The sequence below is a fragment of the Pinus tabuliformis genome, chromosome 2_1 (assembly GCF_031772625.1).
Source record: "Pinus tabuliformis cultivar Carrire ecotype Pingquan chromosome 2_1, CPIR1, whole genome shotgun sequence".
NCBI lineage: Eukaryota > Viridiplantae > Streptophyta > Pinopsida > Pinales > Pinaceae > Pinus > Pinus tabuliformis.
Window position 1 is genome coordinate 882,951,027 of NC_142299.1, and position 23,028 is coordinate 882,974,054.

Below are 23,028 nucleotides of genomic sequence, written 5' to 3' on the forward strand. Positions count from 1 at the left end.
CTTCAGATTGGTTTCATTCTTGCATCGTGTCCAGGGCTTGGCAGACTCGATAAAGAGTAGGGACTGTTATCCTTACTTGGCATATTGCTCTTCTGAGACTATTACCCATTCTACTGCCTCAGGTTGAGCCAGATGTTGGTTTACAGGAGTTTCAAACCTCTTAGAGTCAGTGGGAATTCAATTGGATTGTCTCCCTCCTTTCTGATATTCCTTATATGCTCATGGTCACCTTTTACCTACTAGACAGGAGTTAAACAAGATCATCAAGGAGTACATCTACAGGTAGTTCGTCCAGGTCACCTGGGTCAATCCTCTAGGAGGGTTGCGCCCAAAGATGGCCTTCTATGCTTAGCACTTCTTGGAGTTGAGAGACGGGCTCATTGTTCAACCCCAGTATACGTTTCACCACTGGATGCATACTCTTTGCATTCCTCTAGGCCAGTTCAGAGTAGGTTCTCATAGACTTCGGGTAGAGACAAACCACCAGGTGGATAGACTAGACAAACTCTGCCAGGTATGTCATTTACAAGAAGTGGAGACCGAGGTGCACTTCATCCTTGGGTTGCCCTGTCAACTACGAGATGAGAGGAAGGTTTCATTGCTTGTTCAGAGATTCTCAGACCCTTGCCAACTTTTTCAAGTACCCCGATCAAAGATGTTTGGCCCTATATATGCAGGAGGGTCTTAGGTTCCAAGCGCATATTCTTCAGCCTCCCATCAGACCAGACCCCACACAGAGGATCACGACATTTTTCAGGGTACTACCTTCAGACAGGGGCACCAAGAGATCAATTGATACTAGTACGTATCCAGACTCCAGATCAGTGAGGATCCGTGGGACCTCACCTTGCCACACGAGATCTCAGCAGCAATTCCGTCTCAGATCCATTCCTGGGAGACAGACTAGGTCCTCTAGCATTCAGCAGCGTGTGAACCCCCCAGGATATGATTTAGTGGACAGTCTGCACTTGCCATCGGCTCTTCATCGGGCCAACAGACTTTGTTGAGTTTCTTCAGTGTTATTCATTCAGCCTCAGATGTTAGGAGAGATGGGTTTGATCCTCAGACCTATTAGCTCTTGGATCTTCTCTGCTAGGGCCAAATGTTGATTTACTTCATGCATTGTATCTTTTATAGGAGACTGTTTGGTTTTCCCGCTTTGTATACACATCTATGTACTCAACAGTCCCTTTCACCTACTTTGTGGTCATTAGTTGGACATAAATATAATTATCTTATCTTATCTAAACATTATATCTTTGGAAGTTTTTGGTCAATGACAATGAAATTTTTTTTTTGGTGAAATCTCGATCTTTGTTGTTTAACATTGGTTTTTGATTGTATATATGGATTCAGCATCCCGAAAAACTTCTGGGACACTTGGATTGTGGAGGGTTCACAACGTGAACTTGTGATTCCAACAAATTCCTACCAAAAAAGCTAAGCAGATTAAACCAGGAAATAGGCAAAAAAACCATCCAAAATATATAATAGATAAACTAGAGCAAAATTATGTAACTCCAACACCTGGCTAATAACAAGAAGATTCTTTCAAAATCATCCAATGACTATACTTAGTTAGTTTCTTAATCAGTGGGATTTTATAGGTCAAAATATGAAGCTGGGATTAACTACAACGATTGCAAGTATAATGAATTATTTTTCTGATGCAGTTGTCCCCTGGGTTTGACCGAAAAAAATAAGCCTAACAACATGCTGCCAAACATGATTGAAGTATTGTTTGTGCCACGCTATATAGTCCTCTGAGTAGCCACGATGTTATAAGGTTTACTATACAGGCTGGTTAATTAGGTTGTAGTTTACTTGTTATACATTTTGGAAGTTTTCTGGGCATATTTTCTGGTTGAATTTGCACAGAATTTAGCAAGGATTTCTTGGAATCATAAGTTTGAATTACGAACTCTCCACAATCCGAGTATTTCAGGAATTTTTTAAAGTGTTGAATCCATATATGCAATCAAAAACACATTTTAAACAACAAAAAATCAAGATTTGACTAAAAAATTGTTATGCCAGATTCTGGCTAAAAACTCTAAAACTTATAATAGTTAGACAACACAAAAGAACATCCATAACAATAATAAGGCATTAACCGATAGCGGGATGGACAACTGCAACTCCTTGTGGCATTCAGTACAGTTGCTTGCTATTGGCTTTCTGTGGAAACATCAATGTAAAATTATTTTTCAGGAGGTGCCTTCCCATTAACTTGGGTATTTGAGGAGTTTTAAGCAGGAGGTGGCAGTGTTTCTAAGAGTCAAACTTGGTGTCTTTTATAGTGATTTTGATTCTCTTCCTCTTGGCAAAATTACCTTCCAGGAGGTGCTTTCCCTTTTAATTTGGGGATTTGAGGAGTTTTATAGTGATGTTGAGTCTCTTCCTCTTGGCAAAATTACCTTTCAGGAGGTGCCTCCCTTTTAATTTGGGGATTTGAGGAGTTTTAACCAGGAGGTGGCAATGCTTCTGAAAGTCAAACTTAGTGTCTCTTATACTGATGTCGAGTCTCTACCTCTTGGTGTGCAGGTGCATATGCTTGTCTTTGTGGCCTTTTTAGGGTGGGATTTTCCTGGAATTGATGTAATTTTCTTACCTATGATATACTTATTTGTTCCATAAGTAACATAAGCAGCGTTCCAAAAAAAAATAAAAAATAATAAAGCATTGTTGAGTTTATACTGACACGACCTGCTGGAGGATCTCAAGTTTCAAGAAAAAGCATGAGTAACACAGGTAAGCGCATTGAAGGTAAGTGTGACAGAAAGCATGACAGATTGTGATTTGTAAAAGTTTTGATATTCTGATTAACGAGAATGAGTAGACTATTGCCTTTACAATTGTGAATTGGAAATGTTTTCGTATTTCGTTTAATGAGAATGAGTAGACTATTGCCATCTGTGCTCTGATTTTGGTTCTATGTGCAGTCTGAGAGTATGTGATTATTTGAATCATAGGACTGCACATGTGATTCAAAGAATACAAAAATACTCAGGTACCTGTATATAATCCTTCACTCAACTGTGAATACCGCAATTATCTAGATTTGTACTGTAGGCCCATTGAGGAGAGCTAGAACGAAAAGAAGACCACAAAATACAAAATTGCAATACCTGTATGTGACTATAGTAGGCAGAACTCTGGCCTTCAAGAGCTGTGCCAAATCAGTTGCAGCATTAAATCCATTGAGGCAATCAAGTCTGATCTCTATACAATCTGCACCAACATCTTTGGCATGCTGCATATGGCTGAGCATCTCCCCCACAGTCTCTGCCATCAAAGGAGTGCAGACAAGGAACCCATTTTGTGCCATTGCTCTCTCTCTCACACACAACACACAAAATACTCACTCTAACCAATCTGTTCAATTAAGATCTATCAAGAACCAATATCAATAATATGACCTTGATGCAGAATGTTTCTTCACAAAATTGAGAACTTCAGCTGCTTAAGCCTTATGCTTCATCTCAGGCTATGGACAACGAAAAATCTGTGGGTTTTTCTTTCTGTAAATGATTCAGAGAACCCAAATGAGAAGCTGGCCAATTCGTCAGAGAATTAATATGGTCTCTTCCTGATCTCGCACAGAACCCAGATGGCACATGGCAGCTGTCGGAAAGGCAGAGTAAATAGGCGCCTCGGGTTTGGCAAGTCGTCTATTTTCTATCATCTGTGCTAGGTTCTCCCTAGCTTTGATTTGGCACGTAACGATGGGTCTGATGTTTCGATTTTGACAATGTGGTCCTGAGTATCATTCAGATTTCACGTTCCTATTTTTTTTAAGCGGTCATGTTCCTATGTATCTTTCAGATTTCATGACAGGTCACTAATCATGTGCCTATGTTTTTGGAGTCGTCTATCCAGGTGGAGGAATTGTCCACACGGTCAAAAGTGATTGGAATTTGGGCAAAAAAATTTCAAAAAATCTTGTAGAGACAGTCATTGAATCGTGTTTTTATAGTAGAAATAAATTCAGCGCCATAAAAACATCATTCCTTCGACTAATTATACTACTGCTATGTTTTTTTGGCTTTATGGACATGTGACCTAATGACCTAATGGAGGTACGAGTGGACAGGTGACCCAATCACGTTCCTATGGTTTTTATTTATGGGCATAAATGGAGCTACGATGTGAACACTAACAATTTTTTAATCAAATTGTGGATTTGTGGTTCACAATTTCAGAGTGAGTGATTGTTGTTTGCACCAGACATTTTAAATGGTAATATCTGAATCTCCATTACAGTCAAAATATTCTAATGAATAGAATAAAGTAAAATAGTTGAATTTGTTCTGTTTACTCAAATTTTCTAAATATTTTAAATCTGAAATCAATATAAAAAATATTCTAGAATCTACAATCAACATAAAAAATCAAGAATTACAGTGATACTTTCAACATAAAAAAAAAGAATTACAGTGATACTTTCGAAGTGATCTTGAAATCTGAGCTAAATTGGGTTTCACTTACCTCTCCTCAACCACCACCACTGGATTTTGGTATTGTGGGGTCCGGTAATAAATTCCTGTTTCTGGATTCCTTTTAAGTAAAAAAAACATTGGTTATTTAGTTTTTGTACAAAATGTTTCATTACCCCTCCTCAACCACCACCACTGGATTTTGGTATTTTGGAGTCGGGTAACAAAAGCCTGTTTTTGGATTTCTCTTTAATTTATTAAAATAAAATTAAAAATTATTTAGTTTTTGTATAAAATTACTGTTGCATCAGTTGAAATGGTAGATGTGGACTGTACAAATTAATCCAGTGATCTCAATGACTCTTATTTTTACGATTTATGAATATGATATGTGTAATTTTATGAAAGAAAACAAATCTACTCCGTAAAATAGGGAAATTTACAGTAGGCAGGATAAATCAGATTCTAGTGAAGCTCATCATATAACAGAGGAATGTCCGATAGATCTGTAAAAATTACTCACTGTAGAATCTGACGCTGAGGCGTCAATTTAATTGACTGATAGATTCTGCAGGAAGCGGGATTTCCCTGAGCGATATGATAGATTTAGAGCAAATGATTGGACACCAGGCTCCTAATGCGTCTTGTTTGGCGATTTACAATTTGATTTCACAATAAATATGTATATTTTGATAGTTAGTTTTTGGGATAATTTATTTCGTGAGTTTTTGGATAATTTATTGGTATTGGGTACTCATGCCATAAATGTGTTTGGATGGCAGTATTCTTGTAAAAAACATTCAAGAGTTTTTGGGATAATTTGTTCAGTAAGTTTTTGGATAATTTATTGGCTTGGGGTACCAATGTCATAAATTTGTTTGGATGACAGTTTTTTTGTCGGAATCTGGTAAAAAAACATTCAAAAAATCAGAGTATTGGAGTGTTTAGATATTTTTTGATAGTGGGAATGGATTCAGTGGGGCATTCAAAATCTTGAAAATAAAATTTGACAACTGTAATTTGATTTTCAAAAAAATTGCCAAATGTTATCATAACCTTACCAAAATTTCCATTATTTTCCAGACCAATTTATGAGTTTTTTAAACTAAAATTGAGAAATTGAAACCTCTACGTTATAAAACTGAAATGCAGAAATCTGTCTCTCAGAGACAGTCTCATGGCTTTTCCTATTTCCACCTCTATAACATTATAAATGCTATCTGACATGCGAGGGGAATAGTCATGGAGTGCCCTCTCCACGCTCGCCCTCTCTCTCCACTTGCTGTCACTCAGAGGGCGATGGCTATTCCCCTGGCATGTCAGATAGCATTTATAATGCTATAGAGGTGGAAATAAGAAACGCCGGACAATCTCATAGGCTAGAAAGTACCTGACAACAAGATCTTGACCTAATTTATTTAGTAAAGGGACCATTGGAAAGTTGGTCCACTCACCATTATGACTGGAATGCAGAAATCTATTTGTCGGGCAACTTGTCCCACCCGCTCTTTTTAGCCTTTTTAAAATAATTTATTTTTTTATTTCCCAATTTGTAAACAAAAGAGTGCGATAAATAACAAAGAACCGTAAAATTAACGAGTAGGTGTAACCTTATCCGCCACGTCATTTTAGGTATAAAGGTTTCGTTTACCTTTCCATTATTGAAATTCCATCCTGCGTGGCCTCATTTTATCATATTATTTCAACTACGGAGTTGTCTTAATTATTACCTTTATGGTTTTTTCAAATCTTGAAACTAAAATATTGACGTTTAATACTTAGGACTTGCAATAATTGTCGATGTAGGTAAGGTGTTAGACCCGTGATTTTTAAACATGCAGGGCCCACACGCTTGGCTGTATCGATAACCCCTTCTCAATTTATATATTTTTCTTTTAATGGTTATGGATTTTGTTCATTTTTAAGTTGGATATTTATTCCAATTCATAAACATATATATAATTTCTTTACTATATTTATTCCTAGTCATAAGCATATATTTAATTGTTTCAATATATAAATATAAATATCTAATTATGCCTAGTCATAAGCATATATTTAATTATTTCAATATATAAATATAAATATCTAATTATGATTTATGTATTCAGGGTTCTGCGATTTATAATGAATTAAGCATTTTTCTTTTTAGAAATCAAATAAGAGAATTTTTTTGTCTATTTTATTTCCATTAATTATTTTATTTATTTTTATAATTTTTTACTTCCATCCTTGTTCAGAGTTTGACTTTTTTTTTAATTAATTTAAATATTATTTTCAAAAACTCACTATTTAATATACCAATTACTCATTTATTTTTCAAAAACTAGTAATATTTGGTTAGTCATTTAATATAATTGTTACTTATTAATAATTTTTAATAAATTAATAAACTAATATCGTTATTTAAATATTATTTTTCAAAAACTAGTAATATTTGGTTTTAAAAAATTAATTTAAATATTATTTACGTTACCTATTAATATTTTTAATAAATTAACTAATATCATTATTTAAATATTATTTTTTTTAAACTAGTCGTTTAATATAATTGTTACTTAATAATATTTGTTTTTAATATATTAATAAATTGATATCATAATTTCAATATTATTGTTCAAATATAGTCGTTACTTGAAATTATGTCTTTACGTTGCTCTCTATTTAAGCGGTTGCCATGGTGTGCCTGTAGTCTTGATGATGAACCACACTTGTTGGTTCGAAACGCGTTGGCAAAAAAAATCTATTATGTGATTTCTACCGAAAGGCTTTTTAAATCTAATTATGATTTTTATTCTCAATTTGATATAGAAGTAAAAAATCTAGCTTTCAAGTAAGTTAGTTCTATTATCATATAAATTGTATTTTTTTTAGATAAAGTTTGAAAGCTAGAGTGTAAAGTTGAGTCAAAATCCAGAAGCGGCTATTGTCACCTCATGAACATTTTTTATTTGTTTAAGGTTGGCTACTTTTAGCTGAGGGTAAGTTTCCCCAATTAAGATTGCTATGACTTCTATGAAATGAGTTCCAAGGTGATATGAAAAGTAAATCTAGCAAAAAGGTTTTAGTAAACTTTAGAGTATGAAACTTTGATGCAAGTGTCAAAGACTAGTGTCTTTTCATTGGGCATATGGGGTCAACCAAGCCTACATTGAGAAAGGTATGAATGGACTAAGGGTGATGACTAAGGTTGTCTACTTTCTAACCCTAGTAGTTCCTCCTATTACCTTTTCCAAGCTCTAAGTTAGCTTCAAAGAAAGGTTCTCCACTAGAACTCTTCCTAAGGTTTAAAAGATATGATTTATTCAAGAATGTAGGAAACTAACAAACTAATAATAATACACACTCACACTCATAAAATAAATATCAGACATATAGAGAAACTAGACATGGCAGAAAAGGCCACAGCCTTACAGCATTCCTCACATTCTCATTATTAATCAATCCAATATACAAAGAATGATAATAGTGCAAATAAATACATGAGGAAGTTGGTCTCAAGATAGTACGTCTATCTTGGACACTATGGTTGAAAAAATATCTCAACAATACACTAATCTAGGAGCCGAACTAGTTGGAAAGAATCTCTCAACCAACTAAGCCTAAACTGACTCCTAACCATGAGGAACAAACTCAATCTAGAAAGGTAGGATTAAATCCTAACTTTCATGATTTTAACTAATTTAATTATTTTGACTTTAGAATTGTTTTTAATGTAAGAGTGAGGCTAACATCCCCCCCCCTCAATGATAAGTCCAAATTAAGAACAAGGAACCCTCTTCCAAGTTCTCAAGTTGATCATCAAAAAAACACTGCCTGAAAAACCACCAAAGCTAGATGCTAAAGAAACTGCAATATGAAGAGACCATGAGTTAGCTGCATGTCTGATTCATCTCTAAATGTCGCTTGACAACTCCATCACGTGCCAAGCTGCAAAAGGATTCATATGTCCTTTGCTTTCAATCAGCGTCCTTTGTCCACTGACAAAATGTTGAGAACACCCACCGACGAATCTGCTGATGATGATCGCCCACTGTCTGATGATGTTGAAAAACAACTCATTGTTGCTTTTGTTGTGTTTGAAAACTGCTCACTGTTGACTTTGCTGTCGATCGCCCACTGGCGAATTTGTCGATGCTCACTCGCTAATGAAAACGCCCACTGGTAGCTTTGTTGATGTTGTCGAGACTTTCAATCTGACAACCACTAAAAATGCCCACTGGCTGCTTCGCTGATGTTGTCGAGACTTTCAGTCTAACAACCACTGTCAATTTCATTAACATTTTCTCCCCTTTGTCAGCTAAAAGGAGAGACAATTTTCTTCAAATTATTTCTGAACTCCCCCCCTTCAGGTGTAGGAGTGCTTCACTGGTGTACTCCCCCGTTCAACTGCATGAGAGTACCATCTTCATTGGTACTCTTGGCTGCATTATGTGTGAGTGAATTCGATTGTAAAACTTATAAAGTCGTCTGATCGTGGATGACCATTCCCAGGGATCAATCCATGAATAATCGATCTTCAATCTGGTTGATTGTTGTTGTTTGCTGCATTGTGCTGATGAATGATTTGACTTGCCACAATGATGACAAGGATGGAGATCAAAACATTGATCTTCCAAATGACCGGTTCTTTGACAATGAAGACATTTTGGTTTGACTACAACTTAAGTTTGCGTGTATATCTGTTTGTCTGCAACTGTCTCATGGCTTGTTGATGTTATTGGATCAAGAAATCCTGCATTGATGAACTTGATCGGCTTAGAATAATCGGGGATATGCAAGTTGTTTTCATCTTTTTCATATCATAATCCTCGTCGATTTTTGTTACTTTGAAGTTCTTCCCATGGCTTGATGATTGGTTTGGAAGAAAGTTGAACTGGATCAGGGACCACTTCGACACTAGAATTTGGTTGGATCAGTGACTTGGAATCAACATCTTTATCTTCATCTGTATGGATAAAAGACTTGGAAACATCACTCTTATGTTGCAACTCATCTCTTTGAAGTTGCGACTCCAGTTGAAGAAACTCAATCATTTCATGTGCATGTTGAAAATGCACTTGAATATCAGCAAGAGTTGTTTGACTGATGTTCACCATGTCACCAACTGATGATAAAATCAAATTGTTAAGAATTTGGGACAATTGAATGTGTGTCACCATGTTAGCTTGCTCACTTTGAATTCAGGCTCGCTTGTATTGTTGCTTATTGCTAATGCTTTAAACACTTGTTTGAGTTTTATAACTTGGTTGGTTGAACTCTTGATTTCACGCTCGCTTGAAGATGATCTCTTTGCTTGAATGCTTCACTGACACTTTTTGAATGCTTCAATCAACTTCACACTAGCTTGTTTGTTGTAGATGTTGTGCTTTGAACTTTCGCACTTGATTTTGACACGCTCACTTGCTTGGTTGATTGTTGCACACTTGCTTGAACTTGTTGTAACAATTGATTGTTTGAACTCACACTTGTTTGATGATGATTGCTTGCTGGATGGCTTGCTTGAACTTGCTTGATTGATTACTAACACTTTGTGCTTTCTTGAATGTACTCACTGAATGTGCTGATTTTAAAAAATGAAGGGTGTCGAACATTGTCGAAAATGCACCCAAGAGACAAATGACAAGTTCAATCTTGATGACTCAGTTGAAGACTTACTTGACTTACTGTATTCACCTTAATAATCAAATTAGAGTGTCGGTTACAATCGAGAATGCACCCGTACAATTCAGTTAAAAAATGTTTATCTGCAAGTGATACAAAAAGTGTTGATGATGTTGATGTTGTCTTGGCTTGAAATGCTTGATTTTGTAGCGTCCTTAACTTGATTGCTTTGATTACATAATGTGAAATGTGCTTGCTTAGAAGATCATCTTATCAAGTTGATGATGTGACGCTTTGTGCTTGTGTAATTAAGCTTGATTACGGGAACTTGATTGGAATTGATTATGTGCATGCAATTCGCTAATTTGTTGTGTGCTACATGTGTACCATATTAGAAAGATACCACATGAAGGTTAGTGTCAAAACTAGACACAAAACAGAAACAATATCAAGACTCATGCGCCATCACAAACATACACATGGTGTACCTAAGATTCCCTTATTCAATTTTAGACGGATCTAGGACACAAGCACCACCAAAAATATGTTTTTATTCAATATTGAATACATAAACAATCACTACACCCTTATAACTCTAAAATTGGAAAAATCAATTATTACTCCAAAAAACCGTTATCACTGAAAAAATATTACAAAATATACCCTCACTATTACATTTTTATAGCTTCATAGAAAAATCAATTTTTTAAACTAATAATTTAATGATTTTTATAAAGTTACTTTATAAAAAGTTATTAAAAGTTTCCTTCTAAAAGTTATTAAAGGTTTCCTTCTTTTAAAACCATTCATCCCTTCTATATTCTCCCAAGATGAGCAACTAATTTCATTAAACTTTCATCATTCTGCACCCGGGCCTACAAATCCATGGGTGGTCACCGACCATTTTCCACAACTGGTAATAAAATATAAAGCAATCCTGTCGTGCCCTCCAAAAACCCAAAGCCAAGAAAGAATATTTTAACAGCCTCAACATTTGCTTCAAATACACATACACGCACCGCTCATGGCTTCTCCTGCAAACCAAATTTTGGATTCTTCAATGGTGTCTACCCTAAATAATCAATTTCTCAAGGGCGGGCGGGGCTGAAGTTCACACAAATTTTATTTTATTTCTCTCAGAATCATGCTCTGCACGTTCTCGCCTCAACCCTTCGAATATCTAATGAATTGGTGACAGCCCAACCACAAAGCGCGTCCAGTCGCCTTGTGTCCTTTAGCTGAGACGTGATTTGAGCATTCATCAATCCCAAATTCACTTAAATAACTTGCAGAAACCTCGGAATTTGCGCTGAAAGATAGATGTCTATCTCCCATGAAGCTCGAAAATTCGAAGCATTCATATCTACAAACATCGTGGATCAATTCACGCTGGCTTTGCTGACGAAGGATGCTGATTTCTACGGCCGCTACACCTTCCAGCTCGCAGATCTCAAGATTGGGCAGCAAACATCCTCCAGCTTGCAGATCGACTTTCCAAATGCCCATACGAGCCGAAAGCCACCGAATCGGCAACCTCAACCGATATTCATCAGGGATGCCACTTCGAATGCAGAGGCAGTCTCCAAAAAATGCCTTTCGAGATCTTCACAAATGCTTCAGCTCACTATCGCTCGAGAGAAACGTTGTCAGTGAGAGCCTCCACGCTTCTGCAAGCTATACACGGCTCATAAGCACATAACACGACTTTTGACCATTCTCTTGGACAAATCGAAATTTACCTATCACAGGTGTGGGTCGTAAGTATAGTTTTTTATACAGAATTTAGATCACCTAATCCATTAACAACGAAGTGTTGTAATAAAAAAACGTGACTTGGGCATTTCTAATTCGATAAGTAAGGCACGTTCTGATCATTGAGTCCAACAACCTAATGATTGTGCTGCTTCAATACCGTTATGCAGGATGGAAATGGTTGACTTGCACCCATACATTAAATCCTTCGCGGTCTTTCACGAAGAGAAAAAACAAAAAAACCCAGCGTTTCTTTAATCTTATTTTATTGGAGATCCGATTTGGATCTACACATCCTCCAAATTCACGGCATTCATATTCACATATTTAGATCACAGTTCAGATTCATGGTTTTCGAGGGAACACAATCTAGAAAGGTAAGATTAAATCCTAACTTTCATGATTTTAATTAATTTAATTATTTGGATTTAGAATTGTTTTTAATGTGAGAGTGAGGCTAACAAAGAACCATGCAAAGACAATGCACCATTCCCACTAGATAAGCACAATTGTACTTATCACATTCACAAATAAATTCGCAAGACTTAGAGAGACCACTTACTCCGTAAATTATTGTTCATCCATAACTGCTAATCATGAATCATCAAAAAATTGCAAAATTCATCCATAAAATATCTTCTCAATAAGGGGAATTAACTTTCTATTCGTGGCACCAAATCCAAGACAAAAGAGCTCCAACAAAATTTCTCTCCCAATCCAACCATTTAACAATCAACCAGAAATATATTTAAAAAAATATTCCAATATGATATTTTCCATAGTAAGCTTGCATATCAATTGTTGAATTTCTCAATCTAAATTATGCCTCTACCACTGTTATGAAACCAGCTCAAGAAAAGATAGAAAAGATAGATCAACGCCTTAGAATTCAGCCTCTTCGAGGGGGCAACCTCCTTTACATTACATAAATGAACAATTCTTGGATGATACAAATGAAAAGGCCTCCTTTCTATATATAGGAGTCTAAGGGGTCATAACATAATCAGAGCCGACATAACAATAATAATGTAAGGGCACAATAATAACAATAGTGGGCTTCTATGGGGCACATTAGTAACAATATGGACACTACATGGGTACATCAATATAATAAGTGGGTTGTACTAATAACAATAAGGGGTTACACTAGTAGTATAGGGGCCTAATATGCCCCTCTCCTTCAAAAAGTGTTGTACTCAACGCTTGAGTAGTTCTTGATGCTTATGTATAAAATTCTTGTCCTCCCATGTGGAATCTTCAGCAGGTAAGTTCTTCCACTTGATCAGATACTCTGAAATTGATCGATTTCGTAGTTGTCGGGTTCTTGTTTCTGTGACTGCTCCAGGTTCCAATATGATTTTTCCTTCCTTTTCAATATCCGGCAATATTGTTTGAATTGGGATCTTTTGAAACTTTTGAATAAGTGGCCATACTTCTTTGTCCTTCTTCCATTCATCCCTTGCTTCGTTTATCCAATCTGGTTGGATAATAGAAATAGCACAAAACAATGCTTCTACATCCTCATCCTTGAAGAGTCTTCCCATTCGATAAGGTCGCCATTTTTTAAGTGCATTTAGTATTGCCAACCTTTCCTTCTCATAAATAGCTTGCTTTAGATGTAGCAGTAAAAATACCCAATCGCCTACATCAAAACATTTTTCACTATGATGTTGATCTACCTGTTGTTTCATTTTATTTTGCACCGAAGTGGCGCTATGCTTTAAAAGTTGGAGAACTTGTTGTTGATGCTCGATGTGATTTTTCACTGCTTGAACCTTTTTCTTCTTGATATGTCCTTCTATATTTAGAGTTTGAGGAGTGGTAATTTCTTCCAATCCTTTACAAGATATGGTCGGATTCATTTCTTGACGCTCGATGTGATCTTTCACTTCTTGAACATTTTTCTTCTTGATATGTCCTTCTGTCTTGCTAGTTTGAGGAGTGGTAATTCCGACCAGTGAATTACAAGATATGGTTGGATTCATTTCTTCTTTCTTGATGTGATCTTTCACTTCTTGCACCTTTTTCTTCTTGATATTTCCTTCTATCTTGAGAGTTTGAGGAGTGGTCATTCTTGCCAATAGTTTACAAAATATGTTCTGATTCATTTCTTCTTTCTCTGGGGTCGGGTCCTGGCATATATCATCTTCTTTTGATGTTTCTTGATCCTTTTCTTCCTCCTCTTCATACTCTATGTAAAATAATTTCTTCTCAGCACACTTATGACCTTTAGTGCATTTTCTATCACAATTGTAACAAAGCCCTTTTTCTCTTTTTTCTTCCAATTGTTGTGGTGTAACCCTTGTAGGTTGTGGAAGGCTAGGAGGAACAACACGTCCATCTTTATAGTTGTGAGGGGTAGACTTCCTTGTTGCCATAATTTTACTTTCAAATATGTCACAAAGCCCTTTTACTCTTTCCAATTGTTGTGGTGTTGCTCTAAAGAAGGTGTTGCTCTTTGTATCCTCATAATGTGCTATCATTTCCTCCGTGAGAATTGACCACGTAACAAGTTTTTTATGAGAACAAAGTCCTTTATACCATAAAAATTGATCCGGTTCTAAATATGAAGATGCAATACATACCTTTTGTAATAGTGGTACACCATGTAGATCAAAATATTGCTCCATCTGAAGTATCCAATTTACTGGATCCTTGCCATCAAACTTCCTCATCTTGCTTTTTCTTGATTTTAGGACCTCGAACTTGAAACAACTGTAACTCTGTACTTGCGGATATTTAGGTTCTGAAATTGCTACCTGTAGTAGCCCTTTGTGTCCTCTTTCCAATGGCACCAGTCTGATCTAAATTGGATTCTCCAAAAAAGAGTTATGCACAATCTCCCAAGATGACCTGATTATAGACCTTTACAGAAGAGCGAACTTGTATGAAGTGCCACGTGTCAATTTTTCAACCTTTGGCTCTGAAAAATATATACAAGAAACTACAGTCTGTCCTCTATATGTACCTTCTTACGAAATTTCAATCCGATCCTCAGAGAGAAAGTTATGATGATTTTCCCCAGGTCACCTGTTTTGAATGTAATTCAGGAGTCTACAAAAAGACAAACTTCCTCAGATCATATCTCCGCAAATATCACGCGAAAAGTTCTGAAATTCGGACCCAAGGTTCAGCGCGAGTTCTTCTCAAATGGGTTTTTGTTGTGACTTCTGAAACATCACAGAAAAAAAGTTATAGTGAAAATGCCACGATGACCTGTTTGGAGCAGCGAAACCCTAAAATCCAAAGCTCTGATACCAAATGTTATGAAACCAACTCAAGAAAAGATAGAAAAGATAGATCAACGCCTTAGAATTCAGCCTCTTCAAGGGGGAAACCTCCTTTACATTACATAAATGAACAATTCTTGGATGATACAAATGAAAAGGCCTCCTTTCTATATATAGGAGTCTAAGGGGTCATAGCATAATCAGAGCCGACATAACAATAATAATGTAAGGGCACAATAATAACAATAGTGGGCTTCTATGGAGCACATTAGTAACAATATGGGCACTACATGGGTACATCAATATAATAAGTGGGTTGTACTAATAACAATAAGGGGTTACACTAGTAGTATAGGGGCCTAACAACCACTAATAGGAATGTTGAAAATTTGTGGATCTCTATTTTATTACATACTTAGCTACAAGTGGTATTGAATTCCATACCTATGATCGGTGCCTTGAATTTGCAAGATAAAATCTGTTTTGAATTGAAACTTAATACATAATGGAACACCTTATTTGTCTTAGGGCCATAATTGATATTTTCCTTATCTCTCGAGTAACACTTATGATCCTCTAAAATGTTGAGGCAAGTATTCTTTCTTATAGATGAATTGAGTGGTTGCAATGAAACAACAAATAATACTTCTAACAAATCATCAACTCGTGTGTTGAAAAGCATGAAAGTTATGTTGAACTTGCATTTGGCTAACCTCCTTAATAATTCACTTAATAGATTCAAATAGAACCCAAGGTCCATTTGAGAGCTCTACCAAGAAGCCATATTATTATTATACTTTTGTTAATGCTATCCCTAGTGATATTTTGGAAATTCACGAGCCTAGTGGAGCTAGCCTATCTTCCCAAACTATATATGTATCTGCTCAAATTTGTCATTATAGGTTTCATTACTCAAACATATAACATGATAAACCATAGAATAATCATGCATTCATGTGAGATGTGGATATGTAGGTAGCATACACATATCGTGTATGTATAATAATAATACTAAGAAGAAATTGCCCAACAATCAATCTTTTAGAAGGTAGGCTAATAGCTAATCATAACATAAAAGGGTTAGGGAGTGGGAATTATATACACCCTTTCTTCAAGAATCTTGTCTTGATGTTGGAGTTAAGAGGATACAAGCAGTCAAGAAGTAAAATGTCAATCAAACACAATAAATAGGGAGAAATAAGTAGTAACTATAGTTAAGGAAAAGCACAAGAAGAATCATTTCCCACCTGGGTGTCACAACTAAACTATATCAATCCATCCTCCCTAGCCTACTTCCACCCTCATCCTATATGTCCTCTGCTACAATATACTATGACATCGACTATGTTGACCTAACCATTGATAGAACCAAAATGGTGGAAGCATCGATTATATTGACCTAACTTCCCTAACAGGAAACTGGTAGTCATCACCACACGTCTAGAGGAGTATGTCCATCATAGACCCCCCACGACTCCAGGTTTGAATATTACATGGTGGGAAATTCCTCCACCCCTCCAACAAAAGTAGGGTAATACTTTATCATGGACCACAGTACGATGCTAGTTTTGGGTATTTGTCATTAAAATATTTAGTTACGCAGTCATGTTACCAGCAAACTTGCATCTTTCCCAAGATCATAAAAATGCATATCAAGTAATACAAATGCAAAAGAACAATGTACATCACACAATTATCATTTAATGTCTCGATATTAGCCAAATACTATTATGGTTCTATGGATATCACTTAGACCCTTTCCATTTTGCATGTTAACTTTCATCCAAGCATATGCGTACAAGATATCTATATAGACATGTAATCCTAATCATCATATTATTGAGCCTGGTATCCATGTATTAGGATATTTCAATTAACATCAACATGCTGGAATGCCCTTTGTGCATTGAATCAAATGAGACTAATGTTCATCTTTTTCTGGAATGACCCACTGCTATTTTTTGTCTGGGACAATATTTTCCTTTCCTTGAACATTCTTTGCAGGATATTTTTGAACATTGAGTAATGTATTCAATGGTGGATTGAGTGAGGAGGGAAATTTCAGGTGACACATCTCTATATCTTCTAGGAAATTTGGAGAGTCAGGAACAAACATATATTTGAGGGTCTGCATATTAACATACACAAAAATGTTCACAATATATTACTATGGTTGGAGTCTGTAAATAACCCCTCTCAAAAAATCTTAGACTGCTTGCATAGGTTCTTCCCTCATCCCATACTATACCTAACTAGGTTTTTCAATGGTGCTACTCAGAGAGATAATTGTGGTTGTGGAGTCTGGCTAAGAATGGATCATGTTCGACATTTTAAGATCCATTGGAACGGTGGCTCTGACACTAATATGAAGGCAGAGGTCTTGGCCCTTTGGGGGCTTCTTTGGTTCTCCAGACAATTGTCCATTGACACTTTACATGTCTATGGGGATTCACAGGTTCTTATTGAAGGGATTTCAGCCAATACAAACTTCTACCCCCCTCACCTCAATGTCTAGATTCTCAAATTCAACTTCTCAGGTGGTCTTTCACGTTGATCACTTTCCAACACATCTATCGGGAATCCAATGTGATTGCAGACTCTTTGTCTAAGAAAGGCCTCTTGGATGACGCTAGACATATGCACTTCATTCACCTAGAGTTCGGCATCACTAGAGACAAGGGCTCCCCTTCCCTAGCTTTTATTTATTTCCTTGTATCTTTCGATCAGATGCTACTCCTTTTGGCAATTATGCTTTTTGACTTGATTATTAATGGTTGTATTATTGATGCTTATTTGTGAGTTTCCTGTTGTCTATGTGGACTTTCTGTTAATGTGTTCATTTCTCCTCTAGTTTCAATTTGGGAGATCCTTTGTCAATATGTTAGCCATCATGTGATGCATATTTTGTTGGTAAATGTACTGGTACATTACATAAACCAGTGTTTTTTTTTCTTCTGGAAAAAAAGAAAAAAAAAGAAAAAGAAAAACAAAACAAAACAAAAAACAAAAAATACAAAACAAAACAAAACAAAAACCAAATAAAACAAAACAAAACAAAAAAACAAAAACAAAAACAAAAAACAAAAAAACGTAAACATATTTCATCTAATGTTTTATAAAAATGAGTCCATTGTCCATAATTCACAATGTAGTTCAATATTACAAACAAAGTTACGAACTTAACGAGAAATGTAACCTAAAAACAAGAACTCTATCCCAAATTATTTTTTTTCCGAAAAAAAAAAAAAAAAAAAAAAAAAAAAAAAAAAAAAAAAAAAACTAGTACGACATTAAAAATCAAAAACTTTGTGCAAAAAAAAAATCCAAAACAAAAACAAAAACAACAACAACAACAACAACACCACCTTGAAACAAAAAGTGTTGATGCATCATTGACACTCTTTTTTATTTTTTGAGTTAAAATTCCATGTTTTTAACAATGACACTAAAAGCTAAAATTGTTGTGCAATAAACATGAAAAACACCTTGAAAAGTGTTGATGTTTCATCAATGTTATTTCTTTTGGTTAAAATTCCAACATCTTTTAGCAATGACATTAAAATAAAATATCATTACTCCGAAAACCTTAAAATTACAATAGATTTTGACGATAATGTTAAAGATAAAATATCACGACTTCAAAAAACTTTAAAATTCCAACATTTTTTAACTATGGCATTAAATATAAATATCTATCATGATTCTGAAAAACCTTGAAATTTGAGCATTTTTCAACAATGAGGTTTAAGATAAAACATTACGACTTTGAAAAACATTAAAATTTTGACATTTTTCAACCATGGAATTAAAACCAAATATCATGACCAAAAGAAATATTAAAAATGAATACCTAAATAAAAGAGTCATTATACCAAATGCTAAAAGTATACTACTTTTAAAATCTTAGCCTAAAACAACTTAACACAATGCAACGAAAACTTAAAAATAAACTATCAAATTGACATGCAGTGGGAGAAAACTTGACTCATTGCAATGGAAACTTAAAATTCAATCATCAAATTGACACGCAGTAGAAGCAGACTTGACCCACTGTAACAAAAACTTAAAAAACAACTATTAAATTTATACATATGGGGTCAGGTTGTTAGTCAAGCATCTACACAACCCTTGCAAAAATAAATAAATAAAAATTATACGGCAAAAATATTAAGAAGACTACATTCACAATGTTATAAGGTTAACATGGTTGAAGTATTGTTTGTGTCACGCTATATAGTCCTTTGAGTAGCCTAAATATAATTTAGCTAAGCAAAAAAGATGTTATATGTTTTATTATACATGGTGGTAGTCTACTTGTTGTACATTTTGGATTTTTTGGTTGAATTTTCCTAAGAATTTGACAAAGATTTTTTGGAATCATAACTTTGGATTGTGAACTCTCTATAATCCAAGTACTTTAGGAAATTTTCAAAGCGTTAAATTTTTATATGCAAAACATTTTAAACAAAAAAAACTCAAGGTTTAACCAAAAATTATTATGTGATATTTCAACTAAAAACTCCAAAACTTACAATAATTAAACAACATTATTAATTAAAAAAAAACAAATGCATTAACGGATAGCGAGATGGACCACTGCAACTCCTTGCTACGAAGTTTTCTTAATTATTCCCTTTATGGTTTTTCTAAATCTTCAAAATGAAATGATATTTTAAGGTCCACGAGACTAAAAATAGTCTATGAGACCATTAGTTCCCTGTTTTTCGCTTTTTGCAATTCAATCCTTTTCCGATTCAAATTGATGATGAGTTGGCCCAACCTTCCAACAATCCCCTCACTAAAAGGACAATGCCAAGAAACTGATGCTAACATGTTCTCATAACTTTCTCTCATGTCTTTCAATGCATCACATTCCAAAATGAAATGCTTTTCCGATTCCACAGCCCCAGACGTGCAAAATGTACACACTCGTTCTTCTCAAGATTCTTTAGGCCTTTTCCACTGTCCTGTGTCACACCGAAGTTGAAGTGAGTTGGTCCTTAATTTAGAAATAAGAACCTTTGCCCTCCACGAAATGCTAGCACAAATGAACTCTTTTTGTTGTAGATCACACGTAGGGTTGAATTCCTTGTAATATTTCTTCTTTCTATCTAACACTTTTCCCCATACCCTTTACGAAACTTCTCCATAACAAAATACTTTAAAGATTTGTGATAATTATGGGGTAGGTAAGATATTAAAATAAAAACTTGTGATAATTGTGGAGGTAGGTAAGATATTAGACTAGTGATTTTTAAAGATGCAGGGCCCACACGCATGGCTCTACCGATCATCCCTTCTCAATTTGTATACTTTTGTATTTGTTATGGATTTTGTTCAACCGAGTTTTCTTAATTAATCCCTCTATGGTTTTTCTAAAACTAGAAACTAAAATATTGACGTGGAGGTAGGTAAGATATTAGACTAGTGATTTTTAAAGATGCAGGGCCCACACGCATGGCTCTACTGATCATCCCTTCTCAATTTGTATACTTTTTTTTAATTGTTATGGATTTTGTTCAACCGAGTTTTCTTAATTAACCCCTTTATGGTTTTTCTAAAACTGGAAACTAAAATATTGACGTTTGATACTTAAAGACTAGTGATAATTGTGGAGGTAGGTAAGGTATTTTTAAAGATGCAGGACTCATACGCATGGCTCTACCGATCCTCCCTTCTCCATTTGTATACTTTTTTAATTGTTATGGATTTTGTTCATTTTTAAGTTGGATATTTATTCCAACTCATAAACATATATTTAATTGTTTTAATATATTTATTCCACATCATAAATATATATTTAATAGTTTTAATAAACCAATATTAATATATAATTATGATTTTTATTTTCAATTTGATATAGAAGTAAAATATTTTGGTTTCAAATAAGTAAATTTTGTTATTACATAAATTTGTATTTTTTTGGATAAATTTTGAAAGTAGAGTGTAAGTTGAGTCAAAATCGCGACCTGGAGTATGCCGTAAAACTGTTTTTGCTTGGCTAAGAGTTCGTCTTCCTCAGACGTAAGGAAACAGGTTAACGGCCCAAGACCTAGAGGCATCTAGCAGGAGCGAAAGCCTGCTCCTTTACGAACCACCAGCAGGTTATTATAGGTGGCATGGTTTTCCTTGATAACAGTGATGAGTCAAACCGATATTCGTGAATAGCAGCCAGAGATGGTTGTCCTCATTGTTGGTTTGACACCTGTGTTTGATAGGTTTTGCAACCTTCAGGGAAAAAAAAAAAAAAAAAAAAGAAGAAGAAAGAAAGAAAAAAGAAAAAAGAAAAGAAAGAAAAAAGAAAGAAAAGAAAAGAAAAGAAAAAAGAAAAAAAGAAAGAAAGAAAAGAAAGTTGAGTCAAAATCAAGGAGAGATGATTGTCACTTCACCAAAAGAAAATTCGCTTAAGGTTGATTCTCTTTTAATTCATGGTGGGTTTCCTCATGTTAAGATCACTATAATTTTTATGTAATGGATTCAAGGTGATATGAAAGGTAAATCCAATAAAATGGTTTTGGTAAATTTTAGGGTACAAAACTTTGATGTGAGTACTAAAGGCTAGTGTCTTTTCATTGGGCATATGGGGTCAACCAAGTCTACCTTGAGAAAGGTATGAATGGACTAAGGGTGATGAATAGGGTTTTTTACTTCTAACTGTAGTATATTCTCATAATACCTTTTACAAGCTCTAAGATAGCTTCAAAGGAAGGTTCTCCACTAGAAATATTCTTAAAGTTTAAACTAGCAATTGCCCCTAAAGGTGCAAAGATACACTAAAGGAATATAAGATTTAGAGGAAAGATTTGGGAAGACCATCTCACCACCAATAGAGCCCATTGTTCAATGGATACCCATAAGGTTTGCCAAACTTTCCAATGCAAGTCCCATGAGGCACTCTTCATGCCTCGCTATCTATTTTTTTTCTGCCACAAGGTGCTGCTAGGGTTGGATTTCTGCCAAGGTGCAAGAGTGATCTCCTTCAAGATCCTAGAGCTTAGCTACCCATTCCTAGGCCACACAATGAGTCCTCCTGCGAGATTTTACTAGTCATAAGTCATGCCTCTCCAATTTTGAAGAAATTACGAACAACTTCTTCATGCACTGCCATTTTCTTCTCCTTTTGAATGATGACAAGGTAACAACCCTCGACGTTGGGGATGAACTCTTCCTTGTAACTTACTTCCCACCCAACAATAGTTAAGTCCCAGACCAGACTAGTACCAATGTGGTTATACAACAATATATATTGAGAAAACAACTTTAGAATGTAAATTCAATTACCTTTATGGTTGAAAGAATTGGGATTACAAGATTTTGAAGATTCAATTAACTCTATAGCTAGAATGTCTATAATTTACTTAGTTCCTGATCATAATGCCAAAAGACATGAAATGTTAGATATAACAATTATCGATATTGGTTCTCAGGGAATTTGTGAGTAGAATCTACTTTCTAACTACTCCAGGGATTTAATCTCTACACGTCGGACCTTAGTAGAGATAGTTGGCATCTGCAATTGCTAAGGCAACGTTACTCTAAAAAAAGCTAAATATAAACTGGCGGGCTAACAGTCCATCTCATAGTGTCATCAACATAAGGGTGTTATTGGCAAGGGAGTCTAAGTGGGCCCTAGTTTGCACTTTATTATATTCTTTCTCGTATTTTTGGATCCATATCTGCGGCCCCATGAGGCAACTGTCATAACACGTGGCAATTCAATGTTCCATGAAGTCAAACTCCCAACTATCGCTGGTGCCTGTCATGGAGCAGATCAGAGCTTTTTTGAGATGCAATTAGGTAGCAAAGGAACTCATCAAAGGAACACAATTAGGTAGCAGAGTCAGAAAGACAACGCTAGCAAAGGAACTCATCAACAAGAAGAGTTTATCTTTCGATAGAACCTACTTTCTATTTGATGTGAGTGAAACTATAGCTGATAGCTCTTTACATTTCTTGCAGAGTAAGCTTCTTGAGGACTTGACAAACATGAATATTCAAATAGAGAG

At 35.3% G+C, this 23,028-nt stretch overlaps 1 pseudogene across 1 annotated transcript in view; it reads right to left on the bottom strand.

Annotated features, from left to right (window-relative positions):
* Positions 1-3,790, bottom strand: part of LOC149203481 (bifunctional 3-dehydroquinate dehydratase/shikimate dehydrogenase, chloroplastic pseudogene) — a 134,502-nt pseudogene extending 130,712 nt beyond the window's left edge. Inside the window, exon 1 of the transcript XR_016253703.1 lies at positions 3,129-3,790. The product of XR_016253703.1 is annotated as a bifunctional 3-dehydroquinate dehydratase/shikimate dehydrogenase, chloroplastic pseudogene (transcript). The remainder of the gene's footprint in view (positions 1-3,128) is intronic.
* Between the last annotated feature and the right edge of the window lie 19,238 nt (positions 3,791-23,028).